Here is a 26,871-nt window from a genome sequence, read left to right on the forward strand (position 1 = left end):
TTTTTTATTTGTCTTGGTCTGTCTCCTGTTCTTTCTTCATTTGTTGCCAATTGTCTTTTTGGGAGACCAGTTTGCCTGCCTCACATTGTTTTTCCTCCTACAAAAACTAAATGAAACAGAAAAAATGTGCTTGTATGTGTGAGACAGAGAGAGGAATGAGAGAGATCTCTGGCATCAGTTAAGAGGTTTTGTGTACCTCTCAACCATACTTCTCAAACCCTGCACAGAAGAAATCTGGAAAGAGCCACAAATAAAGGAGGAAAAACAACCAAAAATAAGGAGAGATTTTAAATATTGCTCTTATAAGCTTAGAAAGTTGCTAGAACAAACTGGGTTTCCACTGGCATGTGTATCACCTGAACCATATGAAATCTGAAACTCAAATGCCTGTAATTATTTATTGACTTCAATCCACAGTCATTTGCCAGAAAACTACACTTTTTATGAGGATGAGACCAAAGATATGAGCCAAAAATTTGTTCAGTTAAAAGGTATGCTCTGATGACTCTTCCCTCAAGACATTTGGATAAACCTAAAAAAAAACTGTGGACAAAGGTTCAAAATAGGAACATATTCTACTTGATTATTAGGACTGTGTTAGCATGCATTTTCTGAAACAGAGGTGTGGTTGAGAGCAACAATAAAGAGGTTTGCATAACTCTGAACCTGAAGAAATCTGGATAAAAGGTAACATAAAGAGGGAACAAAAGCTCAAAAATAGGAACAGATTTTAATTACTGCTCTTATAAAATTACAATCTTGCTTAAATAAAAAGAATTTGTGTTGGTATGAATTTTACGAAGAAAATAATCATCTAAAACTCAAATGTATGCCATTATTTAGTAACTTCAATCTCCAATGACTGGCAACAAACCAAACATTTTAGCAGTAAGGGACCAAAAAATAAAGTAAATGCCTGGATATTTGTAAGTGTTATATTTTGGATGTAAAATGCTTCCTCTACACCATTAACATATACTACAGCAAGTTTGAAACATTAGGCAGAGGAGCTATTTTATAACAAAAATACATATAAAAAAAATAATAAAGCACTTTACAACATAATTTTAGACAGCCTATTCTCTAAATGCAATAATGCCCTCCAGGGTGTGTGTTAATATGTAATTAATGCCCTTTCAGGGGTGTAGAGGCCCTCCACCTGTGACGCTGGGCCTCATATCACCCCGAGGCTAACATTAATTACACATTAACACATACCTTGTCAGGCATCACTACTTGCTTATTATGTGCAAGCGATGGCCAGTCCCTGGAAAATTGTCTTACAAGAATGGGATGAGAACCCGTCCAGTGCATGTTCTGGCAAACTAGTGGATGCCTGTTTTTATCTGGACTGTATGACCCTGTACTTGTGGGTAGAGATCACCCCTAGAGGTCAAAGATGAGAATGTGCATCAAATACAGTGAACCTGGAACTACTGATATCCTTGTGAACAAACAATGACTGATTACTGCTCTCCATGATGGATACTACAACATAGGTCATAGGTACTGGAACCAGAATCACAAGCCACCGCCTCAAGGATAACAGGCTGATGGAACTATATGACCTGGGAGGACATTACCATCCAAGTAGACAACAGTCTACTCAGGGGTAAAGGCATCAGTCTCCATATACTGCCTTCTTTAGGATGCTTCCCCAAGTTGTTCTTTTATTAGTGCAGCATCTATGGCAGATTTGGCCAACACTACAGCAGTAATGGAGAAGAAGCTATAGCCTATTTTGGTTAGGGTAGCTCCAGAAAGAGATTTTGCTCTCTGCTTGATTGCCTTCTAGTTAAACATTGCATAACAGCAACAATTTGCCACACTATGACACGGCCTCAGGAAAAAAGGTGTTCGTTGTGGAAATCTTTGTGGGGCATCTGTTTTCTACCTACAATTATTCACTTTCTCAGTACCTAACATTAAGGCCTGATGACTGAAATGTACATCTACCAAATATGCAAGTTAGAAAACATAGACAATTGGTCCTCAATAGGTTTTTTGCCTCCCAAGTCTAGAAGCCAGGTCTAACTGCTGAAATATAGTTGTGTAAAATCTTAACATAACATTAGATGCCCTTCTCTTTACTTTTGCAGTATTCTTCACTAAAGGGATCCCTGCCAAGGGTACCCCAACATCTGGCCAGTATACCAAAAAGTACAGTTGTGTACCTACCATAAATATAGATGTTCGAGTGTATTCACTGTTGCAGTCATTACTCTTGGGTTATCCTGCTGGCAGGCTACCCGCAGTCGGCCTGAATTCCAAAGTCCTGGTCCAGCGTCGGTTGCTGTCACCTCTTCCCTGACGTCAGTGCGCCAGGGGTATATAAGATGCAGCAGACGCCATTTTCTTCAATTTTTCTTGCCCCAGATGTCAGGTGCCCCCAAAATGGTAGGCTAAAATTCTGCTTATAAAAAAGCATGCATTAACATAAACAATACATTCTTCTACAAGCAAATACACCACATAGGTTGTATAGAACAGAGAAGTACAGAAGTCGCAGCAATGAAAGTGGGATGGTGGGGGGTAACCTGGACTGCAACAGTGAATACACTCAAACATCTACATTTATGGTAGGTACACAACTGTACTATGTTCATCGTGTTTCATTGTTGCAGTCATTACTCTTGGGTTGAATCCCAAAGCCGAAATTGGGTGGCTGGGCCGAAATAGAATTAGGAGTGGCTATGAGGCCCTGCAGAACTGCAGTGGCTTAGCCTGCTCTGGATTTAGAATAAAGAGGTAAGTGGTAGTGCTTTGTAAAAGTGTGCACTGAAGTCCAAGTTGCAGCCTCCAAAATGTCCCTAGTTGGTACTCCTCTGAGGAAGGCTGCTGAAGTAGCTGCTGCTCTGGTTGAGTGTGGCCTGATGCCATTGGGCACTGATTTGCCATGTTGAGAATAGCAGAAGTGAATGCAGTGGGCTATCCATTGGGAAATTGTCTGCTTTGAGATTGCTTTTCCTTGAGATCCTGCAGCATATGCCACTAAGAGTTGCTCAGATTTTCTGAAAGCTTTAGTTTTGTCCAAGTAGAAGCGTAGCTGTCTGTGTATGTCCAAAGAATGTAGAAGTCTCTCTCCCTTATTCTCTGGGTTCGGATAAAAGGTAGGCAAATGAATTGTTTGATTAAGAGCCATACTGGACACTACCTTAGGCATAAATGTTGGATTTGTCCTCAGAGAAACCCTGTCCGCATGGAAAATTATAAAAGGTTCAACCGCCATTAGTGCCTGTAACTCTGAGACTCTTCTTGCTGAAGTTATTGCTAAGAGCAGAGCTGTTTTCCAGGATAAGAATTTTATCCCAGCTGTATTAGCTGGCTCGAAAGGAGGCAGTGTGAGTTTTTCCAAGACAAAATTGAGGTCCCATGCAGGTATTGGTGCTCTTCTTGGGGGTCTTATGTTTTTGGCCCCTCTGAGGTACTGCCTTAGTAGAGGATGTGAAAAAATAGGTGGGTCCGTATTTTAATGAGCTGAAATGGCAGAGGCATGAATTTTAATCGATGAAAAGGATAGGCCTTTGTCCAACATCTCAGTTAAGTATTGTAAAATCTGAGGAATATTTGGTACAAACATGTCAATTCCTTGTGCCTGGTTCCAAGCACAGAATCTCTTCCACTTTGCTGCATATGATTTTCTGGTGCTGGGCCTCCTGGCCTCCAGAATAACATCCATAACTGCCTTGGAGAGGTGTGTTCTGAATGGTTACATTATCCGCCAAGCAGCCAGATTTAGAGTTTTGAGTTGGCTGTGCAGTATTTAACTGTTCTGATGGGTCAGTAAATGAGGAATTTGAGGCAATGTCCAGGCTGGGCCTTGAGACAAGCTCTTTAGGACTGGGTGCCAGTGCTGGCGTGGCCAGTCTGGGGCAATCAGGATCATTTTTGGCTTCTCTTGTCTGACCTTTAGGAGTACCTTGGGGAGGAGAGGTAGTGGAGGAAAGGCATATAATGAGAAGTTATAAACCTACCATAACATTCCATGTTAGTTGTCTTCTTCTCGCCTTCTTTCTTGCTGGATGGGTTCGGAGCCGATCCTCGGCCCACTGCCAATACTAAAGCTCGAGAGCTTATTCCACCGGCTCGAGGCTCCCTTATATCCCACAATGCTAGGCGGTAACTACTCAGATCTCGTTTGATAGCTAAAACCAAGCAGTTCTGGTCGCCATAGTATGGAGAAGAGATAAAAGGAACCCACCTCTATATAAACCGGTATGTAAGCTACCACAAACATAAAAGGGAGAATAGAGGTGGTATAACATGTGGGAAGGAAAACTCCAATGGAAGATCCCAAAAATTCCTATCAGTCTGTCGAAGCTAGGGGGAAGGAGGGTGGGACGCAAGAAAGAAGGCGAGAAGAAGACAACTAACATGGAACGTTATGGTAGGTACATAAATTCTCAATGTTAAGTTGTCAATCTCGCCTTCATTCTTGCTGGATGGGACCGCGTCCCTAGCACCTTACCCCGGGTGGCTTATCGGAACAGACTCTTGAGAACAGTGGAACCAAAGTTGGCACGGTTTCTGGAGGCCATATCCAATTTGTAATGCGAGATAAAGGTATGAGGAGAAGCCCATGTGGCTGCTGCACAAATGGAATCTATTGGTAGCCTGTCCTGAAAAGCTACAGATGTAGCTAATGCCCTAGTTGAATGAGCTCTAGGTCTTGAAGGCAGTTTTTGATGTCTGATTTCATAGATTAAGGTAAATATAGAGGTAAGCCATCTTGAAAGGGACACTTCAGTAAAAGGAAGGCCCAATTTCCCTTCCGCATAAGACAGGAAGAGCTGATCAGATTTCCTGAACTGTTTAGTCCTGTCTAAATAATATCAAAGTTGGCGATGAACATCTAGAAAATGTAACTTTTGTTCCAACCTGTTGGAATAATCAGGGAAGAAGACGGGGAGATCAATTGTCTGGTTTAGGTTTGCCTCAGAGAAACCTTAGGCAAGAAGGATGGATTAGTCCGGAGGGACACCCTGTCTTTATGGAAAACTAAGTAAGTAGGACGACTGCAAAGAGCATGAAGTTCAGATACCCATCTAGCCGATGTTATGGCTACTAGAAAAAGTGTTTTCCATAAGAGCAACTTAAGAGGGCATGAAGCCGCAGGTTCGAAGGGGGGAGAATCAAGGATGCTAGGACCAAATTCAAGTCCCACTGAGGTGGGGGATCTTTGATTGGGGGCTTGAGCAAAAAGACACCTCTTAGAAAGGCTTTGCAGAGTTTATGGGACATGATACTGGAGTCCGAGACACCTACATGAAAGTTAGATATAGCAGCTAGTTGTACTCTAATGGTAGATGAGGAAGAGCCTAAATGAAAGAGCTCTGCCAGGAAGTCTACGATAGACTGGATAGGTGCAGTGAAGGGGTCTATATTTTTTGATGCTGCCCAGAAGGAAAAACGCTTCCACTTACTATTGTAAATCCTTCTGGTAGAAGACTTGTGAGAGGCTATCAGGATGTTACGGACCGAATGAGAGATTAAGGGAAGCCTGGCTAGGGTAGGAATCAGAGAAACCACGCTGTGAGGTTGAGAGATTGGAGGGAGTGGTGCAGCTGGCCCGACTGGTGGGTCAAAAGATCTGGCACTGGGTCCAGATGCCAAGGCTGCTCCAAGAGGTAATGATGGAGGAACGGAAACCATATCTGTCGAGGCCAGTAAGGGGCAATGAGGATCATGGTGACTCTCGAGGAGATAGCTTTCTGAATTAATTGAGAGATCAGTGGAAAGGGGGGAAAGCATACAGAAGTCCCCGGGGCCAATCGTGGACTAGAGCGTCTCTGGTGGGTTGGCCTGGTAAAGGGAAGAGGGTGAAGAAGTCATGACACTTGCTGTTTTGGGGAGTAGCAAAAAGATCGCAGCAAGGCCATTCCCATCTTCGAAAGATTTCTTCCAGCACTGATTTTTTTAGAGACCACTCGTGAGGCATGAGAATAGCCCTGCTCAACATGTCCGCAATCACGTTGGACTTCCAAGGAATGTGCATTGCTATCAGAAAACGCTGAGAAGAAATTGCCCACTGCCAAAGTCTGAGTGCCTCTCGACATAAGGGGTAGGACTTGGTTCCGCCCTGTTTGTTGATGTACCACACTACGGACATGTTGTCCATCTGAATTGCAATAGTCCCTGTGGGAAGAGAGTCCTGAAAGGCTTGCAACGCTAAAAGCACTGCTCTCATCTCTAAGACATTTATGTGCAAGTGGCACTCGAAAGATTGCCACGTGCCCTGGACTGTCCTGCCCTGATAATGCCCCCCCCACCCGATCAGGGAGGCGTCCGTCGTCACCGTGGCGATTGGGGGGGGGGTGAAGGGTCTGCCCTGGAGAACCTGAGGTGATGTGATCCACCAAGACAGGTGATTCTTGCATGATTGGGTTAGTAGGATGATGTGAGACATCGGGAGCTGTTGGAAGGACCATTGAGAAAACAGCATCCACTGGAGGATCCGCATGTGAAAACGAGTTAAGGGGAGAAGTGTAATAGTAGCTGCCATGAGTCCTAATACCTTCAAGACTACCCTGGCTTTGATCTTGTTGTATTGAAGTAGAAGGTAAACTTGTTTGCGGATATCTGATACTCTTTGCTCTGTTAGTCTGGCAGAAAGATGAACTGTGTCTAAGGTGGCGCCTATAAAGGTAATAGATTGACAAGGCAACAAGGCAGATTTTTCAAAATTTATTGAAATGCCTAGAGCTTGGCAAGTTTGGATGGTGAAGTCTCTGGATAGAAGAAGTTGATGCCTGGTGGTGGCGGTAAGGAGCCAGTCGTCCAAATATGGAAACACCTGGAATCCTTGACGTCTCAAGTGAGCTGCGCCCACTGCCATACATTTGGTAAACACTCGGGGGGCTGTAGTGAGACCAAAGGGCAGGGCTCTGAACTGGTAGTGACTGGCTCCCAGCATGAAGCGGAGAAACCTCCTGGAGCGTCTGTGCATTTTGATATGGTAGTACGCATCCTGAAGGTCTATCGAGCACATCCAATTGTCCTGACCCAAGAAGGGTAGAATGGACTGTAGCGTGACCATCCGGAATTTTGTTTACTTCACATACTTGTTTAGCTTGCTGAGATCCAGTATTGGTCTCCAGTCCCCTGTTTTTTTGGTACCAAAAAGAATTTGGAGTAGATTCCGGATCCTTGCTGGTCTGCTGGGACTGGCTGGATAGCTCTTTTTGACAGCAGCTTTGATATTTCTAACGCTGCTTGTTCCCTTAGACTGGGTGGAACATCTGAAAGGGATCCTTTGGGTTGGGATGGGATGGGATGTGAATAAAGGGGATTTTGTAACCCTCGGATATGATCGACTGTACCCATTTGTCTTGAGTGAGGGAAAGCCAGGCTTTTGGGTACAGTGATAATCTTCCCCCGACTGCCTCAGAAGGTGGACAGCCGAGCAGCTCCTCAGGGATGCTGAAAGGGTTTATCAGAGAAAGTCTCTCTGCTACCCTGGTTTTGTGGACCACCTCTGCCCCTAGGGCGGCGTCTATTGTTGTTCCCCCCTCTGCCTCTAGAGGGGAATCGACTTTGTGCATCAGATGAGACTCCTTGTGGTTTGCGGAACCACATCCCCCCCCCCTACCTTTGGGATAAGGTCCGGAAGGGGTAGAAAAATGGACTCCCACGGCAGAGAGAGTCTTACCTTCCTGCTCGCACCTAGTCAATGTATCCTTCACCTTAGGTCCAAACAACGTTGAGCCATCAAAGGGGGAATTGGTGAAGGACGCCTTGAAAGGGTCCGCAAAATTGCAAAGCTGCATCCAGGCATGGCGTCATAAAGCTACACCTGTGCCTGCGGCCCTACTCGCCCCATCAGCCGCATATGAGATAAGCCGCATGGAGGAGTTGACAATCGAATTCAGGGTTGCCAACTGGGAGTTCATTTTGTCTTGGAACCCCTCAGCTGTTGGATCCTGCATAGCCTCACCAATATCCTTGAGTAAATCCCTCTGGAGACGGGTGAAGTGACACAAGTAGCTCAGCGACCGCATGGCAAAGGTCGCTGAGGAAAACATCCACTTACCGTACCTGTCCATGGTCCTAGACTCCTTATTAGGAGGATGGACAGGTACCAAGGATCGGCCTAATTCCTTCTTAGTGGCTGCGGCCACCACCATGGCATCAACAGAGACACCTTTGGATAAGAACTGTTTCTCTTTTGGGGCAGTAATAAATTTTGACGGCCTCCTTGGGGTAGGTTCCACCGAATCAGGGGCCGTCCAAGCCTTCCTTGCCACCACTTCCATGAGGGGGTCAAAGGGAGGAGACACCCAGGAGGTGGAAGGGCGAGAGCCAAACGCCTCAAGGTAGACCGACTCGTCCTCTGAAGGGTTAAGGGCGGGCCAGTTCCCCCTCTGTTTAAGGATTTCAAGGATGTCAGCAAAAGAGACATCCTCAGAGGGGGACCGAGGGGAACATTCAGATTCCTCCAAGTCGGTGTCGGAGGTGATAGACTCAGGGGAGTCCATGTGCTTCCTCTTGCACTGTCTCTTCCGAGGGGGTTGCCCTGCCGGATCAGGAGAAGCCTCGGAAGAAGAGGATATTCCCAATGGGGAAACCTGAGGAGCTGGCTCTCTATGGTCTGTTATGAGGGGGTGGGTAGAAACCACCACAGGCACTGAAGAGGGAGGAGCTGATGGAGCCGACTGTGGGGTAGACACGGGGTCTAGCACCCGAAGGCGCCCCGATCAGCCAAGGCCGAAGGCTCCCCACTCCAAGGAGACAAGGACCCCCCCGGCACCGACAGGGACAGCTCCGAGGCCGATGCCGGAGCCGAACTCACCAGCACTGACGCTCCGAGAGGGAGAACGGGGTCAGACAAGGGTCCGATGCCACTCGCCCCCTCAGAGCCGGTGAGGGAAGCCCGGCACCGAGATCCCTCCAAGGAGGAAATCGGAGCAGACGACAGAGCCAAAAGGGAAGGTATCTGCTCCAACGCACCGACAGCCACGGCTCCGACGAGCCCCGGCTCCGAACTCAGAAGAGTCGGAGGAGGAAGAGAAGCAGGGATGGGAATAGCCGCTGACTGTTGAGTAGGGCTATGCAGCATTTGGGCCAGTGCCTCAGACTTGAGAAGTCTACTCACCACCCTTTGTAAGTCATGGTCGGACAGCCTGGAGGACCGAGAGGAATGGGACCTATGGCTCCGCTCCGACAGAAGAGGGGATCCTGGGGCCGAGTGGATGGAGCCAATGGAAGGGGACCTCGACCTCTTCTTTGAAGGTGGCTCCGATAAGACTATCGGAGCCGACTGAGTCTTAGCAACCTCGGCTCCAGCCGGTTTGAGACTTCGAAACATCAACTCCAGCCGGAGCTGATGTCGAAGCAGCCTTGATGCTCCCAGCAGACGGCTCTGAAGCTGGAGCCAACGGCCTGGAAGTCTTTGAAGGCTTCCCTGATGCAGACTGGGTCGAGGGGCCTTCAGGCTTTAATAAGCCTCAAAGAATAAGTTTATTTTTGCGTTCCTGCAGGACTCTAGGGCTGAATGCATGGCAAACGGCACAGGAGTCCTGCAGGTGCAAAGGTCCCAGGCAATAGACACAAGAAGTGTGACCGTCTGTCAGAGACATTTTCTGACAGCACGAATCACACTTCTTGAAGCCTGAGACCTTGGAGTCTTTAGACATCCTAAAAGTATATCAAAGGACACAGACACAACACACAGACACACCCTTTAACCAACAGAAAAAAATCCAGTCACACTAAAATGACAAGGGAAAAAGGCCTAGAAGTTAAAAGGGAGTAAAAAAGGGGATAAAAACGAGGGAGACCCAATTTTAAACTAAAGGGATACCCTGTACTAAAAACTGAACTAAATAGAAAGGATAGGGGTAGAAAATTGAAGTTTTTGATTAGAAAAACTCACTAACCTGCCAGAGCCGGTAGAAGAAAGCACCTCGCAGCTAAGCGGCAAACGAGATCTGAGTAGTTACCGCCTAGCATTGTGGGATATAGGGGAGCCTCGAGCCAGTGGAATAAGCTCTCGAGCTTTAGTATTGGCTGAGTTGGAGCCGAGGATCGGCTCCGAACCCATCCAGCAAGAATGAAGGCGAGATTGACAACTTAACATTGTAAGTTTTTTCCAGCTGAATGACAGAGCATCCACTTTCCATGCTAGCTTGTGATAAGTCCTTGTGCAGAATCTCTGTAGTTGGCAGCTGTGAGGGGAGGCAAATAGATCTATGACTGGGCATCCCCATTTTCTTGTTATTATACTGAAGATTTGTGGCTCTAGTTTCCACTCGTAAGGATCCATGAGGTTTCTGCTTAGTTCGTCTGCCAGAGTATTTCTTTTTCATGGCAGGAATTGAGCTTGCAGGTGTACTTGATAAGCTAGTGCTGTGTTCCACAAAATCATGGCTTGTCTGCAAAGGGGGTAGGAATGCGTGCCTCCCTGCTTGTTTATGTACCACATGACTGTGGTATTGTCTGTCTATCAGCAGTTGTCCTGGATGAAGGAGATCCTTGAAAGCTGTCAGAGCATTTTGTACAGCCAGCATTTCTTTTAGATTGATATTAAGATGCATTTGGCTTGTGGGCCATATGCCCTGAATACATTTTCCTGCCATGTGGGCCCCCCAGGCATAATCTGACACATCTGTTGTTATTGTCTGCCTGGCAGTGGGTAAAGTGAAAGGCTACCCCTTGTTGTGGTGACAGGCCTGAACCCACCATTGAAACTCCTGTTGCAGGCAGGGAATGAGTGTAATTGATTGTTCCAGGCTGTGGCAATGTTGAGTCCAAACACATTTTAGATACCACTGTAGTTTCCTCATATGCAGTCTTGCATATGGAATTAACAGAATGCAGGATGCCATGAAGCCCAAAGCCTGCAGAATTTTTCTTGCAGATAACAGAGTTTTTGTTGCCAACATTTCGAAGTAAGAAGTCAGTTGCCTTTGTTTATCTGGCGTAAGATTAGCCATCTGGGCAGTTGTATTTAAGCTTGCACCCAGGAATATTATCTCTTGAGAGGGTACTAGTTTTGATTTCTTTTCGTTTACTGTGTACCCTAGGCAAATTAGTAATCTTTTTACAAACGCCAGATGCTTTAGTAAAATGTCCTTGTTCTCTGCTTGAATGAGGCAGTCGTCCAAGTAGGGATATATATGAATTCCTCTTTGTCTGCAGAAAGCAATTACTGGTGCCAGGCATTTTGTGAAGAGCCTGGGCACAGTAGATAAGCCAAAGGGCAGTGCAGAGAATTGGTAGTGCATTGATCCAGCTATGAATCAGAGGTATCTTCTGCAAGATTGTCTGACTGGGACATGCAGGTATGCCTCTTTTAGGTCCAAAGTTACAAGCCAAGCCTTCTTGCCCAGCATGGGCAGAAGTTGCTGCAGAGTCAACATTTTGAATTTTGGAACGTCCAGAAAAGTATTTAGAATAGACAGGTCCAGTATTGGTCTCCAGCCTTTGTCCTTTCTAGGTACCAGGAAATGTCGTGAGTAAAATCCGTGTCCCTGCTCTTGTAGTGGTACTCACTGAATGGCCCCCATGTCCATGAGGGATGAAACTTGCTTTTGTGCCTCTGCCCATTGACTGTGTGGCAGGTCTGGCATGCCTCTTGCCTTTGGCAGGGTGTGAAAGTGGAACCTGTAGCCCTGAGACACTATATTCAAGACCCATTTGTCCTGGGTGATCATGTGCCAGTTTTGTGAAAAAAGTGCCGGTTTTCCCCCTAAGGGAGCTTGTAAAAGGTAAGTGTTTGGTACTGGTAGAGGAAAGTCATCGGGACTGTTTCCTGTAAGTTTGAAATTTGTCTTCTCCACTTCTGGAGGTAGAAGCACCCCATTGCTTAGGCTTGTATGAGCCTTGGGGCTGGGATCTGCCTCTAGGGCGTCTGTACCTGCCTCTTTGTGGCCTGTCTGACACTGGAAAGGACCAATTTTTGAAGGCCAGTTCCTGCTAAATCTAGGTGGCTGTACCTGTAAAAAAATCCTTAACTGTCTGCATAGATTTTGCTTTAGCCTCCATTTTCTTCAACACCTCTTCTGCCTTAACACCAAACAAAGTATCATGCTGTAATGGAGCATCTAATAATTTTGCTTTAACATGATCAGGCAGATTCTGTTCTTTTAACCAAGCATGCCTCCTAATCACAGAACCCGTTACAGCGGCCCTACAAGAGGCCTCCAAAGAATCAAAACCACATTGCAAAGTATGTTTTCCCACTTGTTCAGCTGCATGCAATAAATCCTGCATTTCCTTGTTTTCAGGATATTCAGTTAGTCAACATTTTCTATTTTAGTAGTGACATTAGGTATTGCTGATATTTAAGCATATGAAATTGACAATTTAAGGCTCTTACAGCCAAAGTAGCAGAAGTGTAAACTTTTTTCCCCTATCTGTCCAGTGCCCTTGAATCCCTATCAGAGGGGACAGAGTTTTTAGCAGTGGAAGCTTTGACTCCCTTAGGACCCTGAGATATGGTTTCTTGGTCAGCAGCAGGGTTTTTATAAAGAAATTTATGGGAATCTGGGACCCTGTAGTATTTGTCTGGCTTAACCGGTGCAGGGGGTATAGAGTCTGGAGACAGGCCGGACTCTGAAAAAACATCATCTACTATGTCCAGAACAGGGGGAATAGCAAGGGGCCTGTGCTGAGGAAGTAAATGAAAATCTCTGAGCCATTTCTTAGATTCCGAGTAATCCTGGCTCTCCCAATGAAAGTGCTCCCTCATGGTATGTAGGGTTTCCCCAAAGGAGAAATCTTCTGGAGGAAAAGCTGAAGGAATAGATTCTTCAGCATCAGAATCCTCATAGGGAGGAACAGAGTATTCCTGATTAGAGGATGAATCAGAGGAAATGGAAACCTGATCTGAAGATTCATATTCTGTCTCTTGCCTAGGTCTCTTATCAGGAGGGGGATGGGAAACCCTGATCAAAGTAATATGGTCTTCGGCCATTTTGAGCATTTGTTTTTTAGGCATGGAAGCCTGTCCTGGAGAATGCTGTACTTGTTTCTTTGTCTTTAGAGCTGCTTTAGTCTTTGGCTTGGAAGCTGAAGATGGCTTTACATATAACTGAGTTGGTCTGAAAACACCCTCAGAAGCCGATGCCTGCACAGCAGCTCCGGACCCATCTGAAGGAATAGTTTCCGAGGATCCAATACCTTGAGTTTCCAGCAGCCCAGTCGGCTCCACGTGGGAGTCAGAAGCGGCCCGTGGCTCTGAGGTAGCGGGCATCAGGGGCTGCGAAAGCATCTCACTGAGAACCAGCGAACTGACGACAAGCTTAGCGGAAGCCTCATCGCCGGTTTTGGACCTCGGATGCTTGTCCTTGTCTTTATCCCTGCGTTTTTTAGAAATACCACTCGTCAGTTGCTCCGACGGCATAGTATAATTGAATCTTCGGCCTAAGTAATGAAAGGCAAAATCATACCGACGCTTTATAGTGCGTTGGTTAAATCTAGCACAAAACCAACAACAAGTAACGTTGTGGTCAGGGCCTAGGCAAGGAATACAGTAAGAGTGAAAATCCTTATGAGGTATTTGCTTCCCACATGAAATACAATTGTTAACTTTTTCTGACATCGGTCTGGAGCAAGAAAAAAAGTTTCCCCAATAGGGTACTTAGCTTTAATGAAGACTTTGGATCTGAAATTCGATGTCGAAAATCTCAGGAGATGGCCGACCGGCCCTTGTGAAATGCTTTTGCTTCGGGCACCGTGAGGCATCTTTTATACCCCTGGCGCACTGACGTCAAGGAAGAGGCGACAGCAACCGACACCGGACCAGGACTTTGGAATTCAGGCTGACTGCGGGTAGCCTGCCAGCAGGATAACCCAAGAGTAATGACTGCAACAGTGAAACACGATGAACATCCTTAGGATTTTAAGGAAGTCATACACCACACATATGCTTCATAGTCATGGTGTAGAGCATAAAGGTGATGTATGGATGTACATACCTCAAACCTGAACAGTCCCAGGAGGAACAACAGTCCAAGGAAAGGAGGAGGAAACATGAGCATCCAGAAGAGAAAAGGTATAAGATGGTGTGGAGCGAATACTGCAACACTGAAGAAAAGGACATCTACTGTTATGGAAAGATTTTGCACAACTGTACTAGGTCCTTCCATATCACTGCTGCAGTATTCTTCACTAAAGGTAGAGTACAAAAGCTCAAGAGGAAACTTGATAGGAGGAAGGCCCATAAGAGCCCTCCAGGAAACCATGCATGACAGCTCTGGCAAAGCCAGCTCTTACTCTGAAAACATCCAATTTGTAATGCTTGGTAAAAGTTTGGAGAGACCAAGTAGCAGCCTCAAAGGATGGAAGTGGATCCAAGCCTTTGAAAAAAGCACCAGAGGAGGCCACAGCCCTGGTAGAATGAGCCTTTACATAAGTAGCAAGGTATTTCCCATAAAAAAGGATAAAAAAAAGAAATGGCCTTAGAGATCCATGAAGAAAAGATTTGCTAACAAACAGCCAAACCTAGAGATCTAGGATGAAAACAAAACAAAGTTGTTCAGACTTGTGAATGGCCTTAGTCTTATTCAAATAATACCTGAACTGTCTATGCAAATCCAAGATGTGAAGAACCTTCTCAGCAGACTGCAGAGAAAGAAAATGTGGGCAATTAATAGAATGATTAAGAGACAAATCATTAACCACCTTGGGCATAAAAGAAGGATTAGTATAAAAAGATACCCTGTCCCTATGTAAAAGTAAAGGAGGAACAGCCATAAGGGCCTGAAGCTCAGGCACCATCTTAGCTGAAGCAATGGCCTAAAGAACAATAGTCTTCCATGTACAATGCTGCATGGAAGCTGAAGCTGCAGGCTCAAAAGGAGTCTGAGTCAATTTTTCAAGAACAAAATTAAGGTCCCAGGAAAGAGAAATAGGTTTCCTGGGAGGCCTAATATGAAGGACACCTTTAAGAAATTGCTTGACCTGAAACCTAGAGGTCAGAGGCATACAAGCAAAAACATCTGAGAGGTGAACTAAAAATGAAGAATATGCCAACCCAGCCTGAAGCAATTTACAAAAAGAGAGAATCAGAGGAATCTCCACAGAAAATTAATTCTGATTATGAGCAAGGCACCAGACAGAAGATCTCTTCCATTTGAACACACAAGATTTCCTGGTAGTGGGTTTCCTGGTCTCCTGCAGAACCTGAAGCCATCCTCAGAAAAACGGTACCTAAAAAGAGATTAAAACCCTATCACTCACTGCATCAGTTGAAGAGTGGTAAAGTGAGGATGGGTGAGACCTCTTCTCTTGCATGAGTAGGTCCACACAACTTGTGACTTCCCGTGGTGAATTACAGAAAAGGGAAAGTACAGTTGTGTACACTTACCATAAATGTAGATGTTCGAGTGTATTCACTGTTGCAGTCATTACATATGGGTAATCTGCTGGCAGGTTGCCCTCAGTCGGCCTGAATAACAAAGTCTTGGGTCCTGCATTGGTTGCTGTCTCCTCTTCCATGACGTCAGGTCGTCAGGGGTATAAAACATGCAGCCAACACCATTTTAATCAGTTTTTCTTGCCCCAGATGTCAGGTGCCCCCCAAATGAGGAGCAAAAAAAAAAAAAAAAAAAAATATATATATATATATGTAATTTAGAACACAAAAAAATTACCTCCAACTAAAAGCAAATACACCAAAAAGGCTTTTGAGCATAGTGAAGGAAAGAAGAGGTATAATAATAAAGAAAGGGGGTTGGCGGGTGGCTAACCCGGACTGCAACAGTGAATATACTCGAACATCTACATTTATGGTAAGTGTACACAACTGTACTATGTTCTTCGTGTTTCACTGTTGCAGTCATTACATTTGGATAGAATCCCAAAGCTATGGATGGGAGGATGGAATTATACAGCATTAGGAGCAGCTATAAGGCCCTGCAGGACAGCAGTGGCAAAGCCTGCCCTGGATTTAGAAAAAGAGAGGTAAATGATAATGTTTTGTGAACGTATGAACTGAGCTCCAAGTAGCAGCTTCTAGAATGTCTCTGGGAGGAACCCCTCTGAGAAAAGCTGCAGAAGTAGATGCAGCCCTGGTGGAATGGGATCTGATCCCCTCGGGGACAGGTTTACCATGGTGCATGTAGCAGAAACGAATACAATGGCTTATCCATTTTGAAATAGTCTGCTTTGAGATAGCCTTCCCCACTGCCACTGCAGCAAATGTCACCAGTAGTTGCTCAGACTTTCTTAGAGTTTTCATCCTGTTTAGGTAGAATCTTAGTTGTCTGTGTACATCCAATGAATGCAGAATCCGCTCCCCCTTGTTCTGCGGATTTGGGAAAAAAGTTGGCAGATGAATGGTCTGGTTAAGAGCCACACTGGATACCACCTTAGGCATAAAAGAAGGATTGGTCCTGAGGGCCACCCTGTCCGGATAAAAGATAATGAAAGGCTCCACTGCCATGAGGGCATGTAGTTCTGAAATCCTTGTCTGCAGTAGTAGCTGGTTCAAAAGGAGGTAGGGTGAGTTTTTCCAGCACAAAATTGAGGTCCCACGCAGGAGTCGGTGCTCTCCTGGGAGGTCTCAAATTTTTGGCCCCTCTGAGGTACTGCTTTAGCAGGAGATGAGAAAAGAGAGGAGGCTCTGTGTTGTAATGAGTCGAGATGGCAGAGGCATGGATTTTTATAGAAGAAAAGGATAGCCCCTTGTGAAGCATCTCAGTTAAATATTGCAGAATCTGAGGAATATTGGGCATTGCTGTGTTTATTCCTTGTGCTTGATTCCAGGCACAGAATCTCTTCCATTTATCAGCATAAGATTTTCTAGTACTAGGCCTTCTAGCCCCCAAAATGGCATCCATCGCAGGTTTACTGAGAGATGTGATTGGTGAAATTAGTTGATTAGCCATGCTGCAAGATTCAGAGTTTGGAGCTGAGTGTGCAGAATTTGATAGTTCTGCTGAGACAATAGATGAGGTGTCTGAGGCAAGTACCACGGAGGAAGGTGTGACATATTCCTTAGAAGCGGGTACCAGTGTTGGCGAGGCCAGTCTGGAGCAAAGAATAAATTTTCTTTTTTCCTGTCTGACTTTTAGTAAAACCTTGGAGAGCAGAGGCATAGACTGATAGGTTTTTCCAGCTGGAGGATAGAGCATCCACTTTCCAAGCTGTTTTGTGATGAATTCTTGTGCAGAATTTGTCTGACTGATAGTTTTGGGGAGAGGCAAAAAGATCTATGTCTGGGCTCCCCCATTTTCATGTCAACATGCTGAAGATTTGTGAATCCAGTTTCCATTCGTGTGGGTCCATACGATTTCTGCTTAGGTCATCTGCCAGAGTATGTTTTCCTGGCAGGAATTGAGCTTGTAGATGTATTTGTTAAGTCAAGGCTGTGTTCCACAAGACCATGGCTAGTCTGCAAAGGGGGTAGGAGTGGGTACCCCCCTGCTTGTTTATGTACCACATAACTGTGATGTTGTCCATCTTTATCAGTAGTTGTCCTGGATGAAGGAAGTCCTTGAAGGTGGTCAGAGCATTCTGTACAGCTATCATTTCTTTCAGGTTGATATGTAGGTGCATCTGATTTGGGCTCCATTCACCCTGAATGCATCTCCCTGACAGATGGGCCCCCTAAGCATAGTCTGATGCGTCTGTAGTCAAGGTTTGGGTGGCAGGGGGTAGAATGAATGACAGTCCCTTGTTTTGGTGACAGGCCTCTGCCCACCAAAGGAACTCCTGTTGCAGGCAAGGAATGAGAGGAATCATTGTTTCCAGGCAGTGACAATGTTGACTCCATAAGCTTTTTCAGGTACCATTGAAGTTTCCTCATATGCAGTCTTGCATATGGAATTAGTAGAATGCAGGATGCCATGAACCTCAAAGCCTGCAAATTTGTCTTGCAGATAGCTGGTTTTTGTGGCCACTTGTTTGAAGTATATTATCAATTGAATTTGTTTGTCTGGCGTGAGTTAAGCCATCTGGCAGTTGTATTCAAGCTTGCACCCAGGAATGTAATTATTTGAGAGGGTACCAGTTGTGATTTCTTTTCGTTTACGGTGTACCCTAGGCATGTTAGAAGCCTTTTTACAAATGCCAGATGTAGAAGAGTGTCCTTGTTCTCTGCCTGAATTAGACAATCATCCAGATAAGGATACATTTGAATGTTTCTTTGTCTGCAAAATGCAATTACTGGTGCCAGGCACTTTGTGAAGACCCTGGGCGCAGTAGATAAGCTAAAGGGCAGTGCAGAGAACTGGTAATTCAAATAGCCTGCTTTGAAGCGAAGGTATCTTCTGCAAGATTCCCTGATTGGGATATGCAGGTAAGCCTCTTTTAAGTCTAGAGTTACCAACCAGGCGCTCTTGCCTAGCATAGGCAGCAGCTGCTGTAGAGTCAGCATCTTGAATTTTGGAATGTCTAGGAAAGTATTTAGAATGGATAAGTCCAGAATTGGACACCATAATTTGTCTTTTCTGGGTACCAGGAAAAGTCTTGAATAAAAACCTTTTCCTTTTTCCTTTTATGGTACTGGTTGAATAGCCCCCACATCCATGAGGGACATTACTTGTTTCTGGGCCTCTGCCCACTGATTTGGAGACAGATCTGGCCATCCGTCTGGAAATGGCAACGTGTGGAAATGAAATCTGTATCCCTGGGATACTATATTTAAGACCCACTTGTCCTGGGTAATTAGATGCCGATTTTGAGCATGAAGTGCTACTTTTCCTCCCAAAGGGGCTGCCAAAAGATAAGTGCTTGGAAATGGCAGAGGAAAGTCATTGAGAATGTTTACCATAGGGTGGTGCTTTGCTACTTCCTGATTTGGAGGTGGAGGCATCCCATTGTTTTGTCCTGTAAGATACTTGTGACTGAAGCCTGGAGCCTTTGGAGTGTCTGGGTTTGACCTGAGCGGCTCTGGTGGGTACTGGAAAGGACCAATTCTTAGTAGGCCAGTGCCTACTGAACCTCGGTGGATGCACTAGCAAGAAATCTTTTACAGTTTGCATAGATTTAGCTTTGTCTTCCATCTTTTTCAAAGCTTCTTCTGCCTTATTACCAAACAGACTGCCCTGCTGTAAAGGAGCATCCAATAATTCAGGTTTAACATGATCAGGCAGATTTTGCTCCTTGAGACAAGCATGCCTTTTTATCACAGATCCAGTTACGGCGGCCCTGCAAGAGGCCTCCACGGAATCAAAACCACATTGCAAAGTATGCTTTCCAACTTGTTCAGCTGAATGGAATAAATCCTGTAACTCTCTACTTTCCACATAATCAGAAATCAACATAATTTTCTGTTTCAGTAAGCCCATGACATGCTGTTGATATTTAAGCATATGAAATTGACAGTTTAAAGCCCTGATTGCCAGGATTGCAGACGTATAAACCTTCTTACCCCCATCTATCCAGCGCCCTGGAGTCTCTATCAGAAGGGGCAGGATTTTTAGCAGTAGGAGCCTTAACACCCTTGGGACCCTGAGAAATTGTTTCAGGGTCAGCAGTAGGATTTTTGAAAAGAAAATTGTGGGAGTCAGGAACCCTGTAATATCTGTCTGGCTTACTAGGAGCTGGAGGTAGGGAACCAGGAGCCATGCTGGATTCTGAGAAAACATCAACAACAATGTCTAGAACAGGAGGTACAGCCAAAGGCCTATGCTGTGGCAGAGGAAGAAAATTCCTAAGCCTCTTTTTGGATTCTGAAAAATCCTAACTCTCCCAATGAAAATATTCCCTTAAGGCATGCAAAGTCTCTCCAAAAGAAAAATCCTCAGGAGGAGAAGCAGAAGGTATGGATTCTTCTGCATCAGAGTCCTCATAAGGGGGAATAGAAAATTCCTGATCAGAAGTGGAATCAGAAGAAATGGAAACCTGATCTGAAGATTCATAATCAGTGCCTTGCCTAGGCCTCTTAGCAGGAGGGGGTTGGGAACCCCTGATCAAGGTAATTAAATCCTCAGCCATTTTGATAATTTGTTTTTTAGGCATAGAGGCCTGAGCACGTGGCTCATGCATCATTTTTTTTAGACAGAGAAGTTGGTTTTGGCCTTGTTTTTGATGATGGCATCGGTTTAATATACAAATCTTTAGGCCTGAAAACACCCTCAGAAGCCAGTGCCTGCTCAGCGGCTCCGGACCCATCCAAGGGAGAGACATCCACGGGTTCAATACTTGAAGAATCTCGCAGCATACCGGACTCCTTACGGGTCTTAGCGGGCATCAGGGGCTGCGAAAGCTCCTCAGTGAGTACTGGCGACTGGCTTAGGAGAAGCTTGATCGTCAGTTTTGGACCTCAACGGTCTGTCTCTGTCTTTTTCTTTGCATTTTTTGTGAATTCCGGTAGTCGGATTGCTAACCAACGACATTTCAGGATAGCTAAATCTTGAACCAAAGTATTTACAAGCAAAAATATACAGACGCTTAATAGTGCGTTGGTTAAATTTAGCACAAAACCTACAAGGCACATTGTGGTCTTTACTGACATCGGTAAGGAGTAAGAAAAAGTTTCCCCAATGGGGTACTTAGCTTTAGTTTGAAGACTTTGGTTCTGAAACTCAAAAATGAAAATTTCAGGAGTCGGCCGACTGGCACTTGCGAACTGCTTCTGCTTTGGGCACCACGCGGCAAGAAAGACTGAAGCAACCGACTGAGGGCAACCTGCCAGCAGATTACCCAAATGTAATGACTGCAACAGTGAGACACTAAGAACATCCAATGCTGTATGGGCCAAAAGGGAGTCACCACATGGCTTTGGGGGAGTCTTGCTCTATCTTGAGCAGGACCCTCGGTATGAGGGGAAGGGGAGGGAAGGCGTAGAGAAACATCCCCTTCCAAGAAAAAGATAGGGCACCCACCTTCCATGGTGCAAAAAAGAGGAAGCTGTCTGTTCAAAAGAGAGGCAAAAAAAATATACCTGAGGAGTACCCCCACTGGTGGGCAATGCCCAAAAACATATCCCTGTGAAGCATCCACTCCTGAGCCTGTGTTATGGACCTGCTCAGTCTCTCTTACACAATGTTTTGTTCTGAAGGAATATAAACAACCTTTAGAGTCACCTGATATTGGACAGCCAGATCCCAAACATGGACAACTAGTCTGCATAGAAGGTAGGACAGTGTCCCTCCTTGCTTGCTGATGTACCATATCACTGTGGTACTGCCTGTAAAGATTTTGAGAAACCCTGGAAGAAAAAAAAAGAATATGAAAAGCCTGAAGATATGGTCTACCCTGTGATGAATGGCCCAAAGCCCTTGAATCTCCAGAGGGACGAAAGAAGCACCCCGTCCCATGTCTCAGGCATCCAAAAAAAGCTCCTGAGAGGGGACTGGGGGCTGAAAAGTAAGCCCTGGCTTGAGAGTCAGCTAATGATTCTACCACTGAAGCTCTAGCTTGAGGCATGGAAGAAGAGGGACTAGGAAGTCCAAAGGATGACTGTGTTGGAGCCAAACTGACTTTATGAACCACTGTAGCTTCCTTGTATGGAGTCTGGCTAGAGGTAACATAGGAATGGTGGAAGCCATAAATCCTACAGCCCTTAGAAATTATCTAGCTATAACTGACACCTGAAGAAGAAGGGAATGAAAAAGTAATTACAAAAAAAGCCTCGGGTGGTGGTTGCAGGGAAGCCAGCATAGGAATGTTTTGGAGGCTGCAGTACAGAAAAACATGATCCTGAGAAGGAGTCAGAAGGGATTTCTGGAAATTTACTGTAAACTCTAGGCTTTGCAAGAGGCAAAAAGCATAGTGAAGGTGATGAAGCAAGGTCTCTGGGGAGTAAACCTGAATGACCAGGTGATACAGATAAAGATTTGTATCACCTCATCCTTCTAAAAGGAATCATGGGAACAAGGTATTTGGTGAAAACCCTTGTGGCAGCAGAGAACTGAAAATGCAGGGATGAAACAGAGAAATACACAAATTTCCTGAAATGGGGATGAATAGGGATGTGAAGATAATCATTGCTGAGAAGCCAGAAAGACTAGAAAAGCCTGAGGAAGAAGTACAGGAAACAGAGTCTGGAGGGGCAGCATCCAAAAGGTAAAATCTTTAAAAAGGTGTTAAGCTGAGAAAAGTCCAAAATGGGCAGCATGGTACCTTCTTTCCTGGGAACCAAAAACATTCCGGAATAAACCCCTCCCTTTTCTGGGGAGTGGGAACTCCTTGAATAGTGTCTTGAGACAAGAGGTCCTGAAGCACATCCAGAAAGAAAGGCAGCTGTTCCTGAGGAGGTTGAGGAATGCCCAGAAAAGGAAGAAGGGATTTCCACACCATGAAGTATCCCTGACAGACAATGAACAGAAACCAAAAATCCTGAGTGATCCTTAACCAACTGGGAAGGGACAGGGGAAAAAAAAGAGATAAAGGGACCTGGCATAAAAAGGAGGGAAGCAGGTAGTCAGACAGAACCAGGCTTATCTGGAAAAGGTTTCTGAGAAGTTTGGACTTAACAGGAGGAGCCCGTCTAGAACCTTTCTTACCATTGGGAGGAGGATGAGACTGTCTGCTAACAAAAGCAGGCTTAGGGGATAATTCCTCTGAAATTTAGTAACAGGCAAAACAAAAATATGCTTCAATTCCTGTAAGACCTTGCCACTGTCTTGCAGAGGACTTAAAAACCTCAGCCACTGCAGAACCAGAGAGATTTTTGTCATCAAGGGGAGCATCCAACAATTTAGGTAGCGTTATCACCTCACAGCAAGACATTGTCCAGTTCGACTCTCAGCTAGAGCGTCTTCTGTGTGGAGACATGCGTGAATGGGCGTGCCTTCGTTGAAGGTTGTGCGTCAGGGCCGGCAACTCGGCACGTAAAAATCTACTGCCAATCATTAGCGGACCGGAGTTCCGCTGTGGCGACCCCTAACCGGGAAAAGCCGAAAGACGCAACATCATCATCAGGCAAAGGCTAGAGGCAAAGCCAAGAGTAACACCTAAACACAGAACCAAAAGAACCAGGTCTAGAAGAAGCATCAGCTGCATCATAACTACATTTAATAGAATGGTGAGCCACTTGGGAAGAGGAGCTCAACAAAGAGAGGGCCAAAACCTTCCCCTCAGCGTCAGAAAGGTCAGAGAAGCCTGAGAAAGAAAAGTTAGGAAATATCTGATCACATGGGTCTGATAATTCATAGCTCGAAAGGCCAGAGTAGCAGCAATATACACCTTTTGCCCAGCCATATCATGGCCCTACTGTCCTTGTCAGAAGGAAGCAATTTAGTAGAAGGCAAGAGCTTAGAAGGTTTGTCAGAAGAGACAGACACAACCGATAGGTCAGCAGAGGGACATTTGTAAATAAATTTAAATTCATAAGGCACTTTATAAAACTTGTCAGACTTTTTAGTGGCTGGGGATTGATAATCAGGAGCCTGAGACGCCGCAGAAACAGTGTCCAACATGGCAGCCAGGATTGGAGAACAGCAGAGAGCATGAGGACTCCATTCTAGAGGATTTCATAATACCTTTTCTGGATGTCGGAAACTTGAGAACAATCCCATTTAAAGAATTCCATCATACAAGAGACAATATCCCCACAAGAGTTCTTCAAAGAGAGAACCTCGGCTAATGGAACCTTCCTCCTCAGAACCAAAGTCCAATGCAGAAGGAATCTGTGAGGAGTATGGCAAGGACCCCCCCCGAGTCTAAGTCTTCATTTGAAGAGTCCTGTTCCCTAGGCCTCTTAAGTGGAGTAGATGACCAAGGCAGGGACAGAAACACTCCAAGGAGGCTTCAAGGCTATGAGTGCATTAAACAACCCCTGTGTAAAATCCTGCCATTCACGCTGGGGATCTCTGGGAGCAGGGGAAATGTCCTTCGTTTTCTGCTGCTTCATCATAGGGACATCAACTCTAATGACCTTAGGAGGTCTGGACCCTTGTCAACAATCAATGTAGTGGGAATCTACTCCTGAACAACAATCTGCAGAACGCCCCTCGATCCCCTCAGATATGATCAGCCAAGATTTCCATTCAACATCTGCAATGGGCATCTGCAGAGCCTTCAAGGACATGTGAGACTCTGGATACATACTGTCCTCCAATGTGGTTGCAGCAGAGGAATCCTACAGAATTGGAGAATCCTCCGGGCTTTCATCAGTCTTGAGAGAGATGCCCGGGGGAGGTAGTACAGTAACCGAATCCAACCTAAGTTTTTTGGTCTTCTTGGCAGACCGCTGACCCCTGGGACAGGACAATTCCACCACAACATCCTGCACCAACAACTTAAGACTTTGCTTCTCCAGGTACATAGACAAACAGGAGAGAACTAAGAAGTATCTTGAGGACAAAATGCTTGACAAATCGAGCACTTAGTATGGTCGTAAGAAGCACTCAAGCAAAAAGACACTACTCATGACTGTCCTTACGGGGAATCTGTCTCCCAAACTGACATTTTCCCTATGTGGATTACATGTAAACTCGCAAACCAAAAGAAAAATTAGATAAGAAGAAAACCCCAATGGGGCACTTATCTGAAAATGGTTTGGTAACCAGCATAAATGAAGGTGCGTTCAGACAGATGATCGAAGGTGGCATTCAGACTAGTGGCAAAGAAGTTCTGAGGTATGTACATCCGTATGTCACCTTTGTGCCCTACACCATGAGAAGGGAGCACACATGTGATGTACAATGTCCTTAAAATCCTAAGGCTTTTGTATACTGGCCGGACGCTGAGCTAACTTTGACAGGGGATTCTTTTGCTGAAGAATACTGCAACAGTTATATGGAAGGATATCTAATGATACTACTAAGACGTCCGGCTTTTCCTGGTTAGGGGTTGCCACAGCGGAACTCTGGCCCGCTCATGATTGGCAGTGCATTTTTTTTATGGTGCTGAGTTGCCAGCCTGCTTCCCAACCTTCAACGAAGGCACGCCCATTCACGCTCGCATCTACCTGCATGTCTTTAACGTCACTCGACCGCGGGGAGGACATGCAGACTCCACACAGAAGGCACTCCAGCCGAGAATTGAATGGGAGAACCTCTTGCTGTGAGGTGACAATGCTAACCGCTGCACCACCGTGGCTTCCAAAGTACAACCTTACTGACACAATGTACAAACTGGAAGGATATCTAATGATACTTCTGGCAAATGCATTTGGCAATACCTCATTTGTGTATTACAGAAAACTCACAAATTTAGGCATAAATCCCTAGGTCACTTGACGTTTTGACAAATACCTCACAGATAGGATACATATGTTAGGGTAGGGGAATTCACCTTCAGCAGCAGTCCTGGTATTCATGGCATCCCATAATGCTCAGTACTGACACCTCTCCTGTTCATAATGCACTTCTCTGAAATCAAGACATAAGCAGAAGGCTTTGGCTGACAACTGCAAGTTGGGTGCAATCTAGATGTCTCCCAGGGGGTTTGACGCAGACAAAAAACTGGTACCTGAGCCAAGACCTAAAACTCAATGCAAAAAATTATACCATTTTGGAAGATGACCACCTCTGCAAATTACAAAACTGATAAGACTCCCCCTAAGAACAGACACAGTGGTAAGGGACTTGGGAATTCAAGTAGACAGTTACCTGAACTTTGATCACAATGTGTCCATGGTGATAAGAAATTCCTTCTGTAAGGTACAGCTTAAGTAACGGCATGGCATCCAGATACCAGGAGATCATAGTCCCACTATACGCAGCCCTCATCAGACCAATAATCAAGTACAATGCACCCTCGGGCATGTACCTGATCAGGGAGTTGCAACAGCTGGAATGACCACAGAGGTTCCTCACTAAAAGAATATAGGGTGCAAATAGCATGTCCGATGTGGACTGTCCCAAAGCCCTGTCCCTGTACTCAGTCTCCTACAGACTACTGAGGGGTGATCTACTCCTAATCTACAAGGCATTAAATGATCCAGCCCTGATAGGTCTGCTAAACATTCAGAAAACAAACTGCACTAGAATTACCTGACCTAAGGATTTAAACCTCATCTGTCACAAACAAAATATGTTGAAGGGACAGATACATTTCTCAGAGACTATACCTTCGCTGGATCAGACTCTCCATTCATGTCAAGCAGAGCTCTTCAGTAAGCCTATTCTAATGCAAACAGAATCAATAGATGGGAAATCAGAAATTCACCCCTGGCTTGTCGCCTGTGTCCCTTATGGACAGGGGCAGCTTGCAGATGCCCAAAGGCACAGCCAAATAACCAAAGCAGTTCTAGTCCTTGGGTATTAAGGAAGTATGAACATTAGTCAAGTAACTTCCTATGATCCTATTCTGATATAACACATACAATCTTGAGCAAACTGTGGCAGGGTATTCCTGTTCTGATGTCCCAATATCCTAGTGGGAAAGGCAAATTCTTAGCCTGTAGGGAAAAGGGTGTGCTAAGCTTTGAAAATCAGGCCGGCAAACCTCTCAATTATACAGACTTTCACGGAATGTCCAGATTTTTGCCTCATATTTTTGGTCCATTTTTCATAAAATTGTGGTTTTCTGGCAAATTAATAGCAAATCATTAAAGACTGAAGTTACAAAATAATGACAGACATTTGAGTTTCAGACTTCATACCTTCAGAAAATGCATGCTAATGCAAAACTTGTTATTCTATCAACTTGATAAGTTTGTAAGAACAATATTTAAACAATGTCCCAATTTGGGCCTTTTCCACACTTTGATTTATGGCTTTGTCCAGATTTCTTGCTCTAAGAGATTGACAGGCATGCGGGCCAACCATCAAGCATTCTGTGGCTTAAGTCCCAAGAGTTACTAATGTAACAATGAGTTATACAATGGACACCTGGATGGAACAGGGGAAAGAGTATGCAGATCCATACCATAAGATCATGGAGACAAGAACTGCATCAAACAATAAGGAAAAACAAACACTCATTTTTTTTCAATAATTCAGAAATCTAAAATGCAAGAAATAAATGGTAGGCAAACCCACTTGCAATCCCATGTTGGAGGGGGAGATAATTAACTCAACAGACACACAACCA

General features: G+C 45.0%; 1 protein-coding gene across 2 annotated transcripts in view; it reads right to left on the reverse strand.

Annotated features, from left to right (window-relative positions):
* RABGAP1 (RAB GTPase activating protein 1) overlaps positions 1 to 26,871 on the reverse strand; it is a 4,144,188-nt gene that overhangs the window by 548,421 nt on the left and 3,568,896 nt on the right. The gene's annotated exons all lie outside the window — the stretch shown is intronic.

The sequence above is a fragment of the Protopterus annectens genome, chromosome 16.part0, assembly GCF_019279795.1.
Source record: "Protopterus annectens isolate FY-2018-M chromosome 16.part0, PAN1.0, whole genome shotgun sequence".
NCBI classification, from domain to species: Eukaryota; Metazoa; Chordata; order Ceratodontiformes; family Protopteridae; genus Protopterus; species Protopterus annectens.